The sequence below is a fragment of the Quercus robur genome, chromosome 11, assembly GCF_932294415.1.
Source record: "Quercus robur chromosome 11, dhQueRobu3.1, whole genome shotgun sequence".
Classification (NCBI taxonomy): Eukaryota; Viridiplantae; Streptophyta; class Magnoliopsida; order Fagales; family Fagaceae; genus Quercus; species Quercus robur.
In genome coordinates, this window is record NC_065544.1 from 8482942 (window position 1) to 8502870 (window position 19929).

General features: G+C 40.9%; 1 long non-coding RNA gene across 2 annotated transcripts; it reads left to right on the forward strand.

Moving 5' to 3' along the window:
- Nucleotides 1-525: 525 nt before the first annotated feature.
- On the forward strand, nucleotides 526-19376 carry LOC126707300 (uncharacterized). 2 transcript variants are annotated; one of them, XR_007648891.1, is made up of 4 exons: nucleotides 526-607; nucleotides 892-944; nucleotides 1528-1662; nucleotides 18928-19376. It is a non-coding gene; the product is annotated as an uncharacterized LOC126707300 (long non-coding RNA). The 2 variants fall into 2 exon arrangements; XR_007648892.1 differs by having other exon boundaries at nucleotides 1599-1662; nucleotides 18928-19375.
- Nucleotides 19377-19929: the final 553 nt, after the last annotated feature.

Genomic DNA, 19929 nt, shown 5'->3' on the forward strand with positions numbered 1-19929 from the left:
AACCAACAACCTTCTTGGTTGGTGATTGAAGTCGCATACTGGGATCCGCGCAATTGGTTAGTCACGTACTGGGAGTCGTGCATTTGAAAGGAGAACTGTCACTACAGAACAAGTCCAATTGGGTATTGGGGTAAGGGTTCAACTATAGGTTGGTAAGGTACTAGGATTCCTTTACTTGTAACTGCTTGTTGTGATAATAGTGGAGTTTCGGGAGTGGTGACCTGAAAATCATCCGGTGGGGTTTTTGCCGTTAAGTTTTCCCCATTCGTAAACAAATCACTGTGTTATTTATTTTCCGTTGCATAATTAGTTTATTGGTGATTTGTTTGTACTATCACGCATTTGCATGTTAAATTGATTAATTAATAACTTGGCTAATTAATTAATTAATTTCTATCACAATGGGTCATTCAGTTTGTGGCCTATCAAGAAGCTCTCAAACAGATTCTATTCTACAAAAAAACACAAAACCACCCCCATAAAAAAAAAAAAAAAAAAAAAAAAAACACAGATCCGCGAAACACTGAGACAGAGATAGCAATTTGATTTTGAGGGTCCTTCACCATTCTCTTTGATTTTCGGGTTGTGGCCTACTTCCTCTCAAAAGGTAATCTCCTCCACCCATAAACAACACCTCTGATGGGTTCCCATTCTTTCTCTGATTTTTTTTTTTAAAAAAAAAAAAAAAAAAAATCTAAATGGTAAATTAGATTTGTTATACGTTTTCAAATTTTACAATTTCAGTTGGCTTTGGTTCTAGATTTAAATTCAGAAATTAGGGCTTAGAAAATAGGATTCTAATGTGACTTATTAAATGTTTTCATTTATATATATGTATATAAATATATTTAATTCGTCTCTTTGGATTTAAATCATTCAGTTTTTTTGCAGAGATGAAGTGGAATTTTTCACAATGTAGAGACTCTAATTTCATCACAGCAAAGGTATTAATTTCTTTTTCTAATATTCTCTTCAATTATGGTTTGTTGTCAATTTAGGAATTTTAGTTCATACCCCTTTTCCTCTCTATTTATTGATATGAGGGAAAACCCCTAGAAGATGAAATCCTATCTGAGTATTAATGGTTAGTGATCTTTTAAACTTAATCATGTCACTTTAATTTTCAAGTTTTGTTTTCCCACTTATCTGTTCTATTATTCATAAGGGGGAGTGAAATTGGGGAATTCTGTTGGTTTGATCTACTTTTGGTTTTTTGGGTTGCTATGGTTGAATGGTTGGCCTTTGGTTCAACGCCCTTAAAAAGGGGTTTTTAGCAAATTTTTAATTGTGTATTTTCAGTATTTGATGTCCTCCACCATAAGAATTCTTAGTTTATGCTCTATTTGTATTAATATGAGACCTTTATTCTTATTATTATTTTTATTTAATTAAATTTTCTAGGTTATCTCAAGCTTTGGTTTCATGTTTAGTCTCTATTTATTTTGTATTTTAGTTTGATCAGAATCTTCTTTAAGAGTAGCATCTAGATTTTTGAGGGGTTTTGTTTGATTCTTTGTTTTGTTGCAGACCCCAGCTTCTTTTCCAATGTCCTTCTTCAGCAACCCACGGGATTATTTTCTGCTTTCTGTTATGCACAGCGAAAGACCAAATCTATATAGTTTAGAAGCTGTCTGCATATTCTAGCAATAGCAAAGTGAAAAGGTAGAGCTGTGTTTTTCCTTCTTCTATATCTATTTTTGAAGCATATTTCCTAAGACTTTACTGTCATCCAAGATGATATATTGATTGTTGAATCTAATGGGTAAATTGTGGGTTATTTTTCATTGCTATGTTGCCATAACATTAGCTTTTTGTTTTATTCTATTTCTGGGCTTGAGAATACTAGATACTTTGAAGAAGCTTTCTTGTCAGGGTTTTCAGATTTTAGTTTTGTTGACTTCAATTTTGTTTTCATGGTAAAAGGAGTTAATCTTGGTGATTAATTTTCCTTGCTATTTAGTCGGATTCTTCTTAGGGTGGGGGAAGGACATTATGGGTAGTTGGTTTTGATGCCTTGCTATTTTGCGTGGCCTTACTTTTAGTAAGGCCAGATTGTAGATTGTCCCAAAATGCTATTTTACAGAATATTTTGATGTCAAATATATTTTCACCATTAACAAAAAAAAAAAAAAAAAAAAAAAAAAAAAAAAAAAAGTGAAGCGCTTATTATTTTAGACTCTAACGTGCCTTTTAAACTTCTCAAGTTGCATAGTTCTTCTTCTTCACACAACCCCCCCCCCCCCCCCCCCAAAAAAAACCATTTATTTCTTCTCCCTCTCTTTCTATTTGTTCTCCTCCCTCTCACTGCCTCTCTATACTTTATTTCCAAAGGTTAGATCTCTTCTCTCATTTTATAATTTATTAATCAAATTATACCCATCTTTGACACAATCCAAAAGATACAATAAATGGCCAAAACTGATTTAAACTTCTTAACCTCTTGCGATTGCCGCAATAGTTGTTTTTATTCTTCTTACACACGTATAAGGATTGTGAGAGTGCACTTTTTTGTGACACTCAGGCCCAAGGATCCCGAGCCTAAATAAAAGGTTTGGTAAACCGGGCCTTGACTCACCGCAGCTAACGAGCTGTTTAAGAATCAAGTGGTATACAGGGGATGCTCCTGACAATATAAAAAATGACAAGCAAGGATATTCGTATCGAAGAATGCCAAAAAAATTAACAAGGTAAATTCAGAAGGAAAGAAACAGGATTAGCAAAGCGATAAAAAATTAATGCTGAGAGGATCCTGGGAAATATGAAGCATATTTCATTAATACATTGTCTGTTTAATTACGGAAAGCTCACTAGGACGTGATATCAAGCTCAAAAATTACAGTCTTGAATGGCTATTTCAGCCTTCAAAACTTGCAAAGTTTGATTCTCTTTGAATCCGAGTATGTGCAATAGTGGCTTTTACAGGATACCGGGAAGCAATGTTTGTTTTTCCCTTAGTATTTTCTCTTCACCACAGATTTTACTGACAGTTTTTCTAGAAAATCTCTTCTTTTTTGTGTTTCTCTCTTTTTTCGTTGCCTTTTCTTCGCAACCCATCCCTTCCTTTTATAATGGAGTTTTTGGTCTTCCCGGGGAACTGTTGGTTCCCCTGTTTTACCCTTTTGCAAACAGAGCACGTCCTGTACCCATCACTCGGTAAGTCCCATTTCCGTTTTTTCTCATTCTTGCCTTCTTTCAGCTCTGATTCTTTTGAAAGTTCCTGGTTGGCCATCTTCTTTGGGATGTGCTGAGGTATGCCCTTCTCGGCATCCCCGTTTTTTGGCATTTTCCTTTTCTTTCCCATCCGGACGGAATATTGTTTTGCCAACTTGAAAGCCGCTTGTTATCATTCTTTTTTTTGTGCTTCCCTGTTCTGGTTCCCCGAGGCTTTTTCTGTCTGTGCCATGAGAGGTCGCTGGGTTCTACTGGCGCTTGCGTTCTTTTGCTTTTGTTTCTTGTTTTCTTCTTCTGTCTTTTTCTTTCGAGCTGTCCTAGTCTTCCTTTGTCTTTGTGCCTGAAAGGATCCGCGCCTTTTGATGGTTCCTAAGGATCCTTGCTTCTTATCCCTTGCCGTGGTTCTCTTTTTTTTTTTTGGATGCTTCTTCGCCTGGGCTTCAAGATCCCCTGGGCCTTTTTATTCCTTCATGGGTCTCCTACTACTGCTACTCTGGGCTTGGCTTAGCTTGATTTTTCCTTTTGGGCTTGACTCATTCTTTTGGGCTTCCTTCACTATGATCTTTTTTAGACCTCAACATTTAGCCCCCCAAGCTCGTGGGTTGCCTGAAGCCCACACGTGAGTGATTTAGGTTTTCTAAGATTTTCGTAGGATCCCCCTTTTTTAACTTCTATTGGGTTCCCTTCTTTTTTACTTGGGATCCCAGCCCTTTTTTGCTGCTTTTGGTCACCTCCTTTTTGCGTGTTGCGTTCCCTTATAATTATTGTTTTTTGCAGCTTCCTCTTTGCACAGGACGTGGCAGTTGAGTATTTGAGGTAAAATTCCTCTACCCACTTTTCTCATTTCCTGTTACTTCTCATTAATAACCGCTGATTAATCCCTTCTTCAAATTAAATTTTTTGGCAACTGGCGCGTCTTTCCATACACTGTCTTCCCCAACTGCTATTTGCGCCTTTATTGTAGCCGTTTCATCTTATCACTTTGCTTCTCTGAGTCTTTCATTTTTTCTCTTCTTCTCTGTTACTCCGGTCTTCCCCCTTTTCGCACTTTCAATCTCTTCTCTTCTCATTGTACGTGTTATTCCAATGGCTTCTTGTTCTTCCCGAAAGAGGAGAGAGCGTACCCCTAGTCCTTCTGAGGGTGAAGGTTCTTCTGGTTCTGCTCCGAGTGATTCTCACGAGGTTATCAAACGTCCGGCCTTCCCTTTACGGGATCCTTGGTATTCTCTCAGTTCATTTTTCCCTCATGTATCTCATGGTGAGGCTCCTCCATCTCCTCATGCTTGGATGTTTTCTGGCCAAGCGGGTTTCGCCGGTTCCGCCCAGGTTCCTGATCCTAGAGAGATTTTTGACCTTCAGATTAGACAAGGAGTTTGAGAGGCGGTTCCTATCTTCTTTGATTTTGTCCCTGGAAAAATTCAGGGCTGGCCTATCTGGGTAGACAAGGAACTGTCTGATGCTGAGTTTGTGGGTCGCTTGGAGCGCGCTGGTATCCTAAAGGCAATGGCTATTTTCAGAAACCTTGAGGGCTTTAGAGACGCCAAAGGGCTCAGGCATCTGGTACGTCGTTGGTGCCCTTCCCTTCATACTTTTTTCTTTTCTGTTGGTGAATTGACGATTACCTTGGAAGATGTGGTTAATAAGTTCCTCCTCCCGGTATTCGGTGACGAGAGCCCCTTTGATATCAACCTTTCTGGGGAGGATCTCGTGGTGGAAGATAAATTGTTTGGTTATTTTGGTGGTCGTGTTGCCTCTTCTGGTGGTAAGCCGGCTAGAATGGGGAGATGGGTGATGACCCTCTCTCGTGAGAAAGATAAGGAAGTGAGGTGGGCCGGTTTTCTGGCTTTTTGGCTTAGCAAGTTCTTGTTTAGTGAGTTTCGTGGGTATGGAGTTAAGTCTTCCTTTTTTCCTTTGGCAATCAAGTTGGCTTGAGGTACCCAATATCCTTTGGCCCCTCTGTTTTTGGGTCATGTTTACTCTCAATTGGACCAGTTTCATGGAGATGAGACCGAGGGTGATTCTTGTTATGTGATTACCTCATCTCTTCACTGTGCTATCCTTTAGATTTTCATGTGGGACCGTTTTGCAGCTACTTTGGCCAAGTGCAGGAATTTGAAATTTGTGAAGGACAAATTCCAAGGATCCCCTGACTTAGTGAAGGGTCTTTGTGGCAATTCTACTGATGTTTTTCCCATTATCTTTCGTTGGATTAGCTTGAAAGGTGGTGGCCTCAATCTTGTGGAATTATTTGACCAAGCAGGGAACTTACATTGGAGATCCCCTCGTGAGTTTGGCCCTGGCTTTACGTGTGATTCTGTATTGTCTTCTTTTTTATCTTCTACGGGTAATACCTTTGACTTGCGCCGTGGTGATAAGGGCAGTCTGGCTTATCTTGCTTGCATTAGCCCCTCTTGGCTTCCTGTGCCTTCTTCGAGTGGTCCAAAATATACCCATTATTCAGCACACCGGGTGCTCCGACAATTTGGTTTTGACCAGGACGTTCCTCTAGTTTTTAAGGATGTGGTGCCGTCCTTTCCTTCTTTGGACCCTTTCCTGAGGCTGCAGGCCTTTTCTTATTGGTCACGGAGGAGCCCCCAATTTGCAGTGCCTAACTCCCAGAGAGGAGTCTTTGCTTCTAGTGGCTATACCAGTTATTGGAGAAGAGTACAGAAGTCTTTTGTTGACTATGTTGGCTCCGGTACAGTTTGGGAAACCCCGAATCTTAGTATTGTTTCTGCTCCGACATCCAATAGGCGTTTATCCCTTCCTACTGCTGGGATTGTTTCTGCTGCTGCAAGCAGCAAGACTGGGTTTGCAGAGTGGCATGCCTCCAGGGGAGGTTGGGTGACTTATGCACAGGATTTTCCTAAGACTTGGCTGGGCTATAGTCTCGTCATTGGCACTTCCTCTGGAGTGCCCATCAAGAAAGGTGCAGTGGAGACAATAGGTGCTGCCACTGCTCCGAGTAAAGGTAAGGATGTTAGGCCGAAAAAAATGAAAGCTATTGATGTTGATGAAAGTACAGAGGGTGTGGAGATAGGTTTTGAGGCGAAAAGAAGAAAAACTTGGAAATCTCAAACATACTTGGCATCTCAGGAAGGCAAGGATGTCGGGGAACCTTTGGCTTCAAGGACCCGGAAGAAGACCAAGGTAGAGTCTTCTTTTTCCCAGGTTCCTGTGACTGCTTCAGTCCATGGTTCTTTAGGATCCTCTGGTTTTGTATCCCAGCCTACTTTAGGACCCTCTGGGCGTACTCGTAGTAAGCAAAAGACTTCCAGAGAATCTGTAGAGAGAGAGAGAAGGGCAAGACTTCTTTCCTTCTTCTCTCTTTTTCACTTGTTCACCTTGCTGCACTTATTTCTATTTTGCTGATGAGTGGTGGTTTCCTTTGCAGTCCAAACGCAAGTCTGATTACAAGAAGGGCAAAAGCCAATGTTCTAGTGACGACGTGGTATGTGTGCCCCCCCCCTTTTTTTTTATGTTCTCTCCCTTTTGTTCTGGCACTGTGTTGTTAGCATTACCCTGTTGTTTTTCACTTGGCACTGCTTTTTCCTCCTCTTCTTTCTTTAGGTGGAGGTATCTCCTCCTATGACCGGCAAGACTCTAGGAGAGGAAACTGTTACAGCTCTTTCTGTTGCTCTTCCTATTGTGGGGGGTGAGCCCCCTATTGGTGGCCTGGCTGAGGAAACCGGGCAACCGATGCAGGGTTCCCAGGATTCTCAGGATCCCAAAGCCTCTAAGATCCCTACATCTCAAAGTCCCCATCTTGAGCGCACTCCTAGTCCCATCAGGACTGTGTTTCCTTAAACATTGTCAGGTAAAGGTGCTTTGGGAGACACTCCTTTATCCAAGCAAACAGGTGAGCCATGTTTCCTTGAAATAGCGTTACATCTCTATTTTCTTTTCCAGTTTTTTTTTTTGAGTTCCTTCTTTTCTTTCTCCTCTTAGGTCAAACCAGTGAGAAGTTTGCTCCCAGTGTTGCCTCTTCTTTAGAATCAGAAAGCTCAGAAGGTGAGTGCGAGCTGCTCCCATTGTGTTTCCTTTTCCTTTCTTTCCTTCCCTTCGCCCTTCTCTTTTTTTAAAAAAAAATTGGCGAAGCCCCCTGCATCTCTTCCTTCCTTTAGCCATTTTGCCATTGGTTCTTCATCCTTTCTCCAACTTGCCTTATGTTCTTTCCAAGAATCTTCGGAGAAATCAGGGGATCAGGAAGTAGAGGCTCTGCCCCAAGAAGCCGGTGCTGGTTTGTCATTCTTTCTCCCCTTTTCTTTTTTAAGACTAAATCTGCTCTTCCTTTTCTTTTTTCTGAATATTGATACAGGCTTTACAGATTCTGAGCCTGTTATCCCTGAAGGAATTGTGAGACTCGTTCGAATTGCTGATCTTCAGCCAGAGCGAAAGGCTGCAAGTCCTCCAGTCTCTGCAAGTGGTGACACAGCGATGGGGGACGCCTCGAGAGTGGCTACCTCAGATCTTGATTCAAGGCTTTCCTCCTTCCTGGTGCGCTTTGATCTCTTGGAATTTAACAGTCTTCCTGCCAGCCATTTCCATGCTTTTGGGTCTTCTTATGGCAGCTTCCTACGCGTCTCTGTTCTTGTTGAAGCCCTGCCGCTGTTAGAGAGTCTGCTCAAGAGTCACGGGGATTTCACCAGTGGCTTCAGGGGAGGCGTTTTTCTGGGTAATATTTTAATGGAGTTGCTATGTGCTGTGCTGGTTTCCCTGAGGAATTCTTCTGTAGATTCTTTGTCTGAAGAAAAGCTTGTGAAGTGGAGAGGGGTGGTCCAAGACCTTCTGGAGACCAAGTTCAATTTGTCTTTTTTGTTGGATCACTTGCATCTGTTGGCTCATATGCTGTTTCAGAGGCAATCATCCAAGAGTATAGACACCGAGATAGCTGCTGCTGAGGAAGCTTTGGCTCATGCTCACAAGGTTTTACAAGACTTGAAGGTCAAGCGGCAGAGGATCCTTTCTACTTCGACTGTGCCTGTTATTTCTCCGGATGCCTCCCTGTTGGCCGGCCTCATTCCTTAGCTTACTTTAGATTTACATAAACAATTTGGGGTTGTATAAGTTTTTTTTTTGAACATTGCTTTCCTCTTTGTTTCTTTTTTTTTTTTTTTTTTTTCCAAAACTGCTTCTCATTTCTTAGTATGTGAATCTGCCTTTCTCTTTGATATATTGTCTTTTCTTTCCTATGACTTTTCTCTTTTCTTTCCTGAGTCCTGGACTGTGGTTTCCACAGGCTTCACTGTAAGTTCTGGTTCAGGTACCCGGTAATCTATTATGCAAGTACTGAACTGGGTACATTGGTATCTTTTCCTATATATTTTTTTTTGAGATACGGTCCCAGTTCATGAACTTTGACAGGTTCCCCCCTTTGGCCAAGTGCTAGGCTAAGTATCTTGGATACTTTACTTTTATCTGTGATCCTAGACCTATGCACTTGGAACTGTCTGTGGGGTATCTGAAATTATCTGTGAGGTGAATCCTGGGCCATATGTAAAAGGGTATTACATACCTTTTTTTTATTTTTTTTTTTGACTCAGGTATCCTTCCTTAAATCTATCCAAACTTGGTCTTTGCAGTATTTAAAGAAAGACTTAAATATTGAAGAAAAAGGAACTTCATTAAAATATGGTCATTTTTAAGGAACAAAGAAAAATCATTTAGTGCAGTATTGACCACAAAGTGTCAATCTATCATATGTTCCTGAACAAAATCATTTTAGACCAGAATTCATGATAAAGGCTGAAATAAAAAGATAAAAATAAAAAAAACTTAGTAGATGGTGAAGCTAGTAAAAGGACCCTGAGGTACCGGGATCCCCTCGTCCTTATGCATAGTATTGTTTCAGCCATTTCCCGTTTACGGGTTCTGTCAGGACTGTCCCATCTTCTTTGGTAAGGTAATAATACCTACTCTCATGAGCTGCACTAATGATGTAGGGTCCTTCCCATTTTGGGGTGAACTTGGAAGGCCCTGGCAGGTTCCTCCTCACGTGTTCCGCCATCCTTAGTACTAATTGCCCTTTAGTGAACATTCTTGGGCGTACTGCTTGTGCATATGCTCTGGTCATTCTTTGCTGGTACCTCTGGCTTCTTTTCTTGGCCAGCTCTTTTTCTTCTTCTACCCCTTCCAGATCTACTAGCCTCCTTTCATTGTTTGTGTCCTCACTTTCTCCTTGATTTTCCTCCAGAACTACCCTTGCTGTAGGAATGACTAACTCCACGAGGCTGATGGCTTCTGTTCCATAAACCAGGGAGAATGGGGAGAATCCTGTGGCTGTCTTTACAGAGCTTCTACATGCCCAAAGTACATCTACCAGATGGTCACTCCATTTCCCTCCATACTCATGCTTCATTTTCTTAAGGATCTTCAACATTACCCTATTAGTAGCTTCAGCTTAGCCGTTTCCTTGTGGGTAGTATGGGGTAGATCTCCCATACTTGATGTGGTATGCTTCAGTTAACCCCTTCATATCTTTGTTTATGAATGGGGTTCTGTTGTTACTGATCAATCTTCTGGGGATCCCGAACCTTGTAATGATATGGTTTTGAATGAAATTTGCTACGGCTGCTCCAGTGGCTTTTTTCAAAGGGATGACCTCTACCCATTTTGTAAAGTACTTGGTGGCTGCCAGGATCCATATATAACCGTTGGATGAAGGGTTTATAGGCCCTATGAGATCAAGCCCCCAAGTGTGAAAAGGCCATGGTGTCGTCATATCCTGTAGAACATTTGGGTGAGTATGAATTGCATCTCCCAGGACTTGGCAAGTGTAGACACCCAATTTTATAACTTGCATTTAACCAACCGGTAGATCTTTAGATTTGTGATACAAAACAAATCTTGATATTCTAACGATCATAATGGTATGTCATGGGTTTTGATCGGACCACCTGATCAAAAGTTATCATACAAGCAATTTTCAATGATCATGGCCTGCCTACACGATGGGCCTGATCGCGTCCTATTCTAAACACTTAATTTTGATTGGTTCTCACAAGAATTAATTTAAAATTAATCAAGTGTGATTTTTGATTGGATTTCATTTTATTTCATTTTAAAAAAAAAAGAAGAAAATAATAAAAAAATGTTTTTCTTTATGGCATCTTATCTGCTCTTTTGAAAAAATTCCAGAGATATGATCCATGAAAAATTCAAAAAAGAAAAGAAAAGAAAAGAAAAAATTCTCAAAAAAAAAAACGTCATTATCTTCAGCTGAAACTTGAATCACATTTTTGGTCAGAAAAACGTTGAAATTTGGATTTCTCTATTTCTATAAAAGTTGTAGAGAATTAAATTTCCTTTCAAAAAACATCAATCCCGAATCAATTGGAATTTTGATCAGCAAGTTATGGCCAAAATACGAAACAGATGCAGAAGACAACATAAATTCAGCATTATCTTCAATTTTCTCTCAAAATTCCAAATGAGTTCAACGTCAAATCTGTTCAAGCCTATCTAATAGACTTATCCTTTCCCTTTACTTCAAAAGAAATATTTTTGAAAAATAAATTGGGTAAAGAAACAGATACAGCCTATGAAAAAATTCAAAAATGCTCAAAATACGTTACTATTTTCAGCAGCAATTTGAAACACATTTTTGGCATGGATAACGTTGAAATTTGGCTTTCTCTATTTCTGAAAAAGTTGTAGATAATTGAATTTTCTTTCAAAAAACACCCATCTTGAATCAATTGGAATTTTGAGCAGAAAATTGGAGCCAAAATACAAAGCAGGTGCAGCATCATTTCAAAATTTGAATGGGGATCAGCCCCAAATCCGTCCCCAGCTCATTTAAACAGATTATCTCCTCCCTTAGCTTCAGAAGAAAGCTAATAATTTAGCTTTAAAGCTAAGCCATCCCTTCCCCTATAAATAGAGAAGACCTCTTCCATTCTCTGCACCCCGAATTCCCTCTAGAGAGCTAGTGAGAAAGCGGAAAAAAAAAAGCTATTGAGCAACCATTGTTCTTACTTTGGTTGTAGTTGAGTACTTCCTTGCTTTCTCCTTAGCCCTTTAGGTGATCATTTCCCCCTTTAATTTATGCTGGTAAGTAGTTAACTTTTTTTTTATTCTTTATACATGCTAGAATAAATGCTTACAAATCATTATTCATTTCTTTTATGCTATGCTTGGATGAACATGCCTATGTTTTATTTGGTTTTCTCTTACATGCTTAGATGAACATTTCTAGGCCAATACACAATTTTCTTTTGAATGCTTAGATGAGCACTTCTAGGTTAAAACACAACTTTCTCTTTAATACTTAGATGAACATGTCTAGGTAATTGTTTTACATTTTTAAATGCTTGAACAAACATGTCAAAGTATTTTTGATTTTGCCTAGATAAACATGTCTAGGGTTTTTCTTTTACTTCTCTTCATAATTGCTTGGATGATCAAATATGCTTAAAGGTTTTATTTTTATTTGCTTCTCTTTGCAATTATGTTGATGTTAAATCACATGACAATTTTGTTTTCCCTCACATGCTTAGGTGAACATGTCTAGGCTAGGAATTCTTTATTTATATTGATCTCTTGGATGAACATGCCATTACCTTCATTTTTTTGTTATCTATCCAGTTTTATTTTATTTTATTTTATTTCTCTTCATGTCAAATTCCTCTAGCATATATTTATTTACACTTCTTGCAAATCACATGTTTATATGACATATTCTTTGTATTTGTTTGACATGACATGACATTGGCCACCTTAACCTAGGAGACCGGTTTTACCGGGCGAGATGGGTGCTTAATCCCTTCCCATCTCGTAAATTAGCCTCCGAACCAAGATCAAGGGTTCTAGACAATTTTTTTGTATATACAATTTTACCTTTTTTAGAATGTAACTAGGGAATAAAGCAATGTAATTTACTTTTCTTAGATTGTACCTAGGACAAAAAGCATTGTAAATTTTTGTTACAAAATTCGATGTAAATTGTCATATACGTTAATACAACAGAAGTATTTTTCATTAAAGGTTTTCTTGTTTCTCCTTTTAAATTAAATAAGTGGCGACTCCATGTAAAACCCTCGATCTAGGGGGGAGCACATTTTTACAGCAAGTATGACATGTTTTGACCAGCTCCTCAGAGTCTCTTTTCATCGTTGGCCAGTAATATCCCAACAACAGTAATTGCTTGTACAACCTTCTCTTCCCTGGGTGACTTCCACAATCTCCAGAATGTACTTCTCTGACTACTTCTCTAGCTTCCTTTGGTCCTAGGCACCTTAGGGGATCCCCACGGTATCCCTTTTTGAATAAGATGTCATTTTGCAAGAAATACCTGCCTGCTAGCTTTTTGAGCTTGTGGGCCAGTTTTCTGTCGGTTGGCAGGATCCCCTGAGCCAGGTATCCTATAAAAGGAACTCGCCAATCTTCTGCGATAAACACCGCGTAGCTTTCTTCTTTATCAATTTCCAAACGACACTCTTGGCATTTCCCCTGTATAATTGTTGCTTCCTTGTCCATATTTGGCCAGTAATACCCCACGTGTTGCATCCTTCTATATAGGCTGACCTTTTCTGCAACTCCACATGCTTGGGCGTGTAATTCTTCTAGTTTTGACTTTCCTTCCTTCTCGGTGATACATCTGGACAATATTCCTCCTGACAGCCTTCTATACAATTCTCCTTCTATCTGAGTGTAATCCATTAGTTCTTTGATGTTCCCCCTAGACCCTGCCTCTTTCATCTTTTCTTTGACTTCGTCCCTCCAGTCCCACTGTTTGGACTCTCCGGGGTACATCCCTTGGAGGATCCTTACAATAGAATGTTCCTGCCTTCCTATTTTTATCAGCGTATCCCTCCCATTAAATGGTATTTGGGATCCCAGGGTGGCGAGCGCATCAGCAAACCTGTTTTCACTTCTTTGAGTGTACTCTATGCTAAAGGTCTGAAATTCCATCTCCAGCCTTTGTGCCCAAGTCCTGTAGGCTGCTAAGCTCTGTTCCCGTAACGCGAAGTCACCTTTCACTTGGGAGACTACAAGATTGGAATCTCCCAACACTCTCATATGTTTCACTCCTATGCTAAGTGCTATAGTCAACCCGGTTAAGTATGCCTCATATTCAGCTGCATTATTAGAGCACGAGAAACCAAGCTTGAAAGACAAGGGCATGATATCCCCATTTTCACAACTTAGTACAATTCCTACCCCATTTGAAGTTACTGTAGCCGACCCGTCAAATCTCATGGTCCATTTCTTCCCTGGGATCTCCATTACTGCTACCTCACCAGGGATTTCTTCGCTCAGCGGGCCTTCCTCCTTTCCTGGGAATTGAGCTAGCAAATCTGCTATGGCCTGACTTTTGATAGCCTTGGGAGTTCTTATGCTTATATCATATTGAGAGAGCAACACTAGCCATTGTGCTATTCTTCCCGTAAGAAGGGGCTGGTGCAGGAGTGCTTTTATGGGGTGGGACTTAGTTACCAAAAGGATTTGGTGAGCTGAGAAGTACCTCTTTAGCTTTTGGGACGCATAAATGATCACTAGGCAGGCTTTCTCTATTCTGGGGTACCTGGTCTCGGCATCCTTCAGTGTTTTGCTTACATAATATACAGGCTGCTCATTCCCTTGGTCATCTTCTTGTGCCAGGAAAGCTCTTATTGCTTGGGAGTTTGATGCTAAGTATAGTAGCAGAGGTCGCCCACGTACTGGTGCTTGGAGGGTGGGCAAATGATTCATGATGCCTTAAATTCTTTGAAAAGCTTCCTACTGCTTCGTCCCCCAGGTAAATTCATTCCCCTTTTTCAACAGTTTGGATAGACCTGCTGTAGCTGAGGCCAAACCAGGCACAAATCTCCTAATATAGGAGACCTTTCCCAAGAAGCTTTTGAGTTCCCTAACAGTAGTTGGTCTTCTCATTGTGGCAATAGCTGTGGCCTTGGCTGGATCCACACTTATGCCTTTGTGATGTACCAGAAACCCAAGGAACTTCCCAGCAGACACTCCAAAGGCGCACTTCATGGGGTTCATACGTAACTTGTACTTCCTGCATCTTTCAAAGACTTGCTCAAGTACTTGGAAATGTCCTGTTCTGGTCTTTGACTTGACCACAATGTCATCTACATAATCTTCCATCTCCTCGTGCATCATGTCATGGAAAATGGCTGTCATGGTCCGCTAATATGTAGCCCCCGCATTTTTGAGGCCAAAGGGCATTACAGTGTAGTAAAAGTTCCCAATTGGAGTTCTGAATGCTGTCTTCTCTGCATTTTTGGCAGCCATGCGGATTTGGTTGTACCCACTATACCCATCCATAAATGAGAACATTGAGCTTCCTGCAACTGAATCTACAAGGAGGTCGATATTGGGCAAGGGGAATTCATCTTTAGGACATGCCTTATTCAAGTTGCGAAAGTCCACATAGCAACAGATTTGACCGTTTTTCTTCTTCACAGGTACAATGTTGGAAAGCCATTTTGGGTGTTGGATGGGTTTGATAAAACCAGCTGTTAGCAATTTTTTTAACCTCTTGAACTATTTGAGCTTCTACCTTAGTGTGGAAGACCCTAGTCGGTTGAACTACTGGCCTCATCCCTGGGTCCACATTAAGAGAATGGACTACCAACCCTGGGTCTAAACCAGGCATCTCATCATAGGTCCATGCGAACACATCTCTGTATTTTTGAAGCAAGGTTACCAGTTGTTCCCTTTCTTGCGCCACCAATTGACTGCTAATGAAGACAGGCTTTCGGGATCCCGGTTCTGTTCCCAAATCTATTTCCTTTAATTCTTCCTCAGGCTGAATCTGGGCCTCCTTAACTGGTTCTTCTGGAATTTCTTCTTGTGCCATCATGCAGCTTGGTGGTCCGGGACCTTCCTACATAATGCATTCGGGTCCCGTGCACCTTCACAAATGATAGATTAGCCTTCTCCCGGGTTCTCGCACCACCACACATTCTCGGGATCCTGAAGAGCTGGGCTCCCTTTTTTGTCTTTTTCTTTCTAGAAGGTTCCTCAGGTCACGGGTGCCCCTCCCTCCTTCTTCTTCTTCTAGGATAGGTGCCCCTGGGGTCCCTGGGGCGGGGTTCTCAACATCTGACTCCAATTCATCATAAAACATCGTTTCTGCAAAGTTCACTTCTCCCTGGCTGAAAGGATTATGGTTGGCAGGGATCCTTATGGGCCTCCCATTCAGTCTCCCTTTAATGGATTGATGGAACGTGGATGGAATAAGACGATGTTTATGAAGCCACGGGTGTCCTAGCAACACGTGATAAGAAACTTCTACATTAATCACATGAAACCTTGTTAGGGCTACTATTGGCCCTACCCTTAAGGCTAGCTGCACGTATCCTTCTGTTGATTCCACCGATTCTCCAAATCCTGTTATTTCCATGGGAGCCCCCAAGATCCTTCTGTCAACTAAGCCCACAGCTTCCAGGGTACTCAAGGCTATGAGATTGAGTGATGCCCCCGTATCCACCAGTGCTCTTCTGACTTGAATGCCGTTTATGGTGGCCATTAGATAAAGGGGTCTACGGTGGTCTGGGTGCTCAATCTCCATGTCTTCATCAGTGAAGTTTATTGCATTGGTTGTCTCCAGGAAAGCTCGACTGGCATGTGACTTTGCTGCAAAGCATTCCATCCCTGAATCTGCTGCTATGCTCATGAGAGACTCTGTGACTTTGTTTCTGGTCCGAATCCTAATTAATTGAATAGTGACTTGAACTTAGGATTCTTCTGGAGGGTCCTGACTGTGCTCGGGTGGAAGGATCCTTCAGATTCTCCTGCTTCTGCCGGGTTCCCATGTATTACTATTGCTACCACCCATTTTCCTTTGTGGTTAGGCAAGGGGTTCCACTGCACTTATGGCTCCTTCTGAGTGAGTTCCAGGGTTCCTTCCCTCAACTTTTTGTGGAAGAGTCTGCGAAGGGTCCAGCAATCTTTGGTGGAGTGCTTGACATAATTATGGATTCTGCAAAATAAAGGGTTCTTCCTTTCTTCTTCAGTTGGTGGCCTGGACACAGTGAATGGCCTAACAACCCCATCTCCGATCCATTTGTCTAAGACATGGCTTAACTCCTCAGCTGTACATGGGATCACCGGTGGTTCCTCGAACACCTTTCTATCTGGTCTCTTCCTTTTCTCTCCTACTGATGCTGTCATAGCTTGGGATGCGGGCAGCCTTTTTGTCCTCATGGTTTGTGCCGTCCTTCTAGTTCTCTGTAGCAGGTCAGCAAACTGCGTGATACATAGATTTTCAAGGTTGAGCCTGTAATTAAAAAGCATGTTGGCTACACAGGTTTCCACGAGCTCCTTTTCATCATGGTCCCCATAGCAGTCTAGGGACACATCTTCAAATCTTTTAATGAATTGGACGGGATCCTCTCCAGGTCTCTGCCTCACCATTTGCAGATTCTGGAAAGTGATCTTATCTTCACCAGGGTAATATTTGGCGCAGAATTTTTCCATCATCTCATCCCAGGTTTTGATGGACCCGGGTCTCAGCGTGGTGTACCAAGTGTACGCCTTATCCACTAAGGACTTGGCGAACTCCCTTAGACATAATTCTCTGTCTCCTGCATAGGGGCTCATAGTGTGGACAAACCTACTCACATGTTCCACGGCACTTCCATTTCTTCCATTGAAGGGATGGAACTTTGGGGGTTCGTACCCCTTAGGGTATGGTTTGCCAAGAAGTTCTGGAGGAAACGGGGGATCTCGAGAGAATTGCTTGGGGATCCCTGAGAGTTTTTCCCTTTCTTGCTCCAGGAGGGCATTGACATCTGCCAGTGTTAAGTACTGAGGGTTGGCTCTTCTTCCCACTGCTGACCCTCCTTCTGGCTGCGTCCCATCTTGGTGGCCAGTAGGGGGAACATTGTCTCTGATTTCCTGTGTCCTGCCCTCTTTGAGAAGACGAACTTCTTGCTCCAGATCCTTCAACATTGCTGTCATCCTGGCCATGAGGTCTGGTTCCTGCCTTGCATGTCTTTGTTCTGACACAACCTCCTGTTCTACCAGGGGTATCCCGCCTCCTTGCCTGAAAGCTACCTCGTTTTCTCCTACGGGCTCAGTGGTCGTAGGTGGCACATTAGTTCCTTTGCTGTTTCTTTGTCTTGGAGGCATACTCTGTGAAGGGATTGCTTCTTCCTTCTTCTTTGCCCAGTCCCCAGCGGAGTCGCCAAAATGTGAGAGTGCACTTTTTTGTGACACTCAGGCCCAAGGATCCCGGGCCTAAATAAAAGGTTTGGTGAACCGGGCCTTGACTCACCGCAGCTAACGAGCTGTTTAAGAATCAAGTGGTATACAGGGGATGCTCCTGACAATATAAAAAATGACAAGCAAGGATATTCGTATCGAAGAATGCCAAAAAAATTAACAAGGTAAATTCAGAAGGAAAGAAACAGGATTAGCAAAGCAATAAAAAATTAATGCTGAGAGGATCCTGGGAAATATGAAGCATATTTCATTAATACATTGTCTGTTTAATTACAGAAAGCTCACTAGGACGTGATATCAAGCTCAAAAATTACAGTCTTGAATGGCTATTTCAGCCTTCAAAACTTGCAAAGTTTGATTCTCTTTGAATCCGAGTATGTGCAATAGTGGCTTTTACAGGATACCGGGAAGCAATGTTTGTTTTTCCCTTAGTATTTTCTCTTCACCACAGATTTTACTGACAGTTTTTCTAGAAAATCTCTTCTTTTTTGTGTTTCTCTCTTTTTTCGCTGCCTTTTCTTCGTAACCCATCCCTTCCTTTTATAATGGAGTTTTTGGTCTTCCCAGGGAACCGTTGGTTCCCCTGTTTTACCCTTTTGCAAACAGAGCACGTCCTGTACCTATCACTCGGTAAGTCTCATTTCCGTTTTTTCTCATTTTTTCCTTCTTTCAGCTCTGATTCTTTTGAAAGTTCCTGGTTGGCCATCTTCTTTGGGATGTGCTGAGGTATGCCCTTCTCGGCATCCCCGTTTTTTGGCATTTTCCTTTTCTTTCCCATCCGGGTGGAATCCTGTTTTGCCAACTTGAAAGCCGCTTGTTATCATTCTTTTTTTTGTGCTTCCCTGTTCTAGTTCCCCGAGGCTTTTTCTGTCTGTGCCATGAGAGGTCGCTGGGTTCTACTGGCGCTTGCATTCTTTTGCTTTTGTTTCTTGTTTTCTTCTTCTGTCTTTTTCTTTCGAGCTGTCCTAGTCTTCCTTTGTCTTTGTGCCTGAAAGGATCCGCGCCTCTTGATGGTTCCTAAGGATCCTTGCTTCTTATCCCTTGCCGTGGTTCTCTTTTTTTTTTAGATGCTTCTTCGTCTGGGCTTCAAGATCCCCTGGGCCTTTTTATTCCTTCATGGGTCTCCTGCTACTGCTACTCTGGGCTTAGCTTGATTTTTCCTTTTGGGCTTGACTCATTCTTTTGGGCTTCCTTCACTATGATCCTTTTTAGACCTCAACAAGGATATCGAAGAGTAAGCGGTGGATGAGCAAGAGTCAGAGTTGTTGTTCTTTCCATCTCCTCAATACTCAGTTTCCACTCCTATTTGAGCCCACTCCTCCAAGAAGGTCACTCTCTCTCTCTCAGACTAAATCCATTTTAGTACGAATAGCATTAGATATTCTTGAATCGTTTTAACTTTTATTTAGTTTTACTAATTGGTTTATATTTGAATTTCTTTTAGTTTGAGTATTGTTGGTTTCAAAAGTCAATTTGGATTATAATAGTCTAATCACACCTTAGAATTTGTTCAATTAATTGGGTTTGTTCGTTTGTTTCCATCTCATTAATTTTTTAATATAATTTCTTATTATGATTTTGTAGCCGATAAAGGTAATCGTAAATGTGCACACAGAGATGGATGAAGAGAGATTAAGAGAGGAATTCTAGGACTGTCAAACTACTACCATGTCAAATCATTACCCACCTTCAACCCTGCCTCTTGACACCTTCATATACTGCAAGAACCATTACCAGTACAGGTATTTTTAACAACAAAAATTTGTGTTAAATATTATTTAGGTTTTGTTATTTGTTAGTTTTTTTTAGATTTAATTTTGTGAAAAATAATTATTAATATAACTCATATTTGTAGTCTAATTATTGTGTTGATGGTTTAATTAGGCCGACAACCGTTCACAGCTGCTTATGCTTCACAGTCATCATTCTTTTGAATCCTTGGAGGGGTGAGCTTCAGTAATTTGAAATAAAATGATTTAGAAAGAAGATAAAGTTTTTCACTTACCAAAAAAAGGAAAGAAGATAAGGTTTTAGTCAACAGGCAATCTTCATTTTCCAGTATTCAAACTAACATTATTGCTGCTGTGTGCTGCTATACTAAGGCCTGGTGCTGCTGTTTGTGAAATTTTTTTGTTGTTGTTGTACATGCTAATATGCATTATGCTTCTATTGTACTTAGTGTTAGTTGTATTGTGATAATTGGTAATTGTTGGCATTGTACTAGGAATTGATGCAAAGTCCAAGATGTTTTGGTAGTTATTGGCAGATTCTTAAAAAAGCACTTAGTGAGAAATATTAACATAGGTTGTTTTTTTTTTATTCATGTTAATAGAAGCTTGCAGGGAAATTCAAATGTTAATAAAAATTTGGCCTCTTAAGAGTGTGCCACCTCAACTTTGGAGTCTTCACAATTTTACACCTCAACAATATTTTTAATTTTTATTTTTAGCATGGTATTTTAGTTAAATATTTTACTTAGTTTGAACTTAGAACTACTTTGAACCCGATAATGCACTCCCCCTCTCTATCTCTGTAACCTCAATAGGCTATGGCTTTATTCCGTGCCAAATTTGCTTGTATTTTAGC